We start from the raw sequence: 2,520 nt of genomic DNA, 5'->3' as shown, positions 1-2,520 counted from the left end.
GTAAAGTTATGCGGCCTACGTAAATTGAGGCAGTTTTACGAAACTGACCGGACTAGGCTATAAATATGGGTTTCTTAAACACTTTTAGGGATATCTATGGTTTCAAGGAATAGAGCCAAAGGGTGGACGAGCCTCCCAAGAGTTTTTCTTCTTTCCTAGTTTTTTTTTTAATGCTTTCTTCTAGGTTTTACATCCAATCATGTCTATGGTTGGCTAAATCTCTTAGATAGGGCTAAGAGGTAAAGCTTGTAGCATGTTGGGATGTTTTTCTTATTTTGATTCTTCTTCTTGTTGAACTTCTTTGATTTTAATTTGATATTTAAGGAATGCTTTCAATTTTTAACGGTTTGTTGTGACTCAAATTATAATAGATCTACAATAGCTTTGAGTATCTTCTTTATCTTATTTTGAGATTGTGGGATTGGTAAATCTTGTTGTTATCCATTGTCTCCAGGGCATGGTTTGGTGATGGAATCCCTTCCAATCGTCACAATTCTCCTTCATTGAGAATTAGGTCAATGAAAGTTCAGATTTGATTATATTAATATATCTTCCAATTGGATAGGATCGGACTCCAATTCCAATTGAGTTCCTTGAATCAGATAAGGAAACATCCTAATAGCTGCAAGTGGATCCTTGGCACCCTAGTTCCCACCTTTAAATTCACACATTTTAATTTCATATTTAGATTCACATCTTCTTCTAGTTCTATTTCTAGTTACTTTTAGAAATGTACAAGTTCAGTCCCTATGGATTCGACCTTGGTCTCATCAAGATTATTACTACATCGCGACCTTACACTTGTGGTTGTGAACAAGTTTTTGGTGCCGTTGTCAGGGACTAACGGTTGCATTTTTCTGAGATTAATTAGTTTTGGAATTAGGTTAATATTAGGGTTTATTTGCTTTCTATTTTTAGGTTAGGAATTTTTCTGATTTGTTTTTAGAAACTAATTTGTTTTTCTGTTTTGTAGAATCCTAACATAGAAACTTCCAATCTGGTAACCTCTTTCCAATTCTCTCTCTTCCTATTCTTTTTCTTGCTTTCTTATTTTCTTTAGTTTAATTCTCTTTTAGGTATAGGTCTAATTTCTTAACTTGAGGGCTGAGAGTGTTTTATACCCAGGTGGGTCCGTGATAACAGTCTACGTCTCTTGAGTGAAGGAGGATTAGTCGAAGAGTTGCCTATCCATCAGTGGATTAGACACTACTTGAGATCCTCAGAGTTAACTGAAGTGATGGCTGTAAACTAACCAGCAAATCAACCTCAACTTCTACTTGAGGAAGCTCATGATTAGAATGAGGTGAATCAGGCACCCCCGCCTCGTACACTATGAGATTATTTACAACCAGCGGGGGTGAGCGCACCTTCCTACATGATTTTTCTAGAGAATATAGGAAATATGGATATCAAGCCAAGAGTGATCCAACTCCTTTCAAAGTTTCATGGACTTAAATCTGAAACTCTATACCTACACTTGAAAGAGTTTAATGAGATAATAGCCATTTTATACTTTTCTAATGTGTTAAAAGACACGGTCAGGCTGAAACTCTTTCCCTTTTCTTTGAAAGAAAAAGCTAAGACATGGTTGCATTCACTACATCCCTGATCTATTAGTAGATGGAATGACATGACAAGGGAGTTCATAAAGAAATTCTTCCCATATCATAAAACGAACACCCTTAGAAAATCGATCATGAACTTTTCCCAAAAGGAAGATGAAACATTCTTTCAATGTTGGGAGCGGTTCAAGGATCTTGTCGGTTCATGCCCACAATACGGTTTTGAAATATGGCACATAAAAAATTTCTTTTATGATGGACTGACATCTTCCATGGGCTAATTGGTCAAGACAATGTGTAATGGGGAATTCATGTACAAGAATGTTGATGATCTGTGGGATTATTTTAACAGACTTGCTGAAAACGCACAATCATGGGACATCTCCCCAAAATCCAATACCACATCTAAGCTAACTCAATCAAAGGAGAGGGGTGGAATGTATGTTCTAAAAGAGGAAGATGATATAAATGCTAAAGTGGCCAATCTCACAAGAAAACTCGAGGCCATGGAACTTAAGAAGGACAAGGCTAAGGAAGTAGTTTGCGATATTTTTGCTTGCAACGTGCATACTACTGAAAATTTCCCAACTATACCTGCTCTTCAAGAAATCCAGAATGAGCAATCGAATGCCGTAAACAACTACAAGAGGCCATTCAAAGGGACCACCTCTAATACGTAAAACTCTGGCTGGAGAAACCATCCAAATTTTAATTAGAAAAATGGACAAACCGCTGCACCTCAAGGGATCCTTAACCAATTTTTCAAACAAAGGAAATCTCGGGAGGATCTATTTTAAAATACATCCAAAATCAAGAGCGTTTCAATCAAGGCACATTACAAGCCTTCCAAGACCTTACAAAGGCCATTCAATGGATTGAGTCACATTTAATGACCAGGGAGAAAGGGGTGCTTCCAGCCTAACCTTTCCCCAATCGTAAACCACAATGTGAAATTAGT

The 2,520-nt window shown here is 37.1% G+C and overlaps 1 non-coding gene across 1 annotated transcript; it reads right to left on the bottom strand.

Moving 5' to 3' along the window:
- Positions 1–1,678: 1,678 nt before the first annotated feature.
- LOC131224428 (small nucleolar RNA R71) lies at positions 1,679–1,785 on the bottom strand. The gene has a single exon (XR_009160913.1). It is a non-coding gene; the product is annotated as a small nucleolar RNA R71 (small nucleolar RNA).
- Between the last annotated feature and the right edge of the window lie 735 nt (positions 1,786–2,520).

Source organism: Magnolia sinica, chromosome 13, assembly GCF_029962835.1.
Source record: "Magnolia sinica isolate HGM2019 chromosome 13, MsV1, whole genome shotgun sequence".
NCBI classification, from domain to species: domain Eukaryota; kingdom Viridiplantae; phylum Streptophyta; class Magnoliopsida; order Magnoliales; family Magnoliaceae; genus Magnolia; species Magnolia sinica.
The sequence above is the reverse complement of the archived record's forward strand: the minus strand, read 5'-3'. Positions and strand labels throughout refer to the sequence as shown.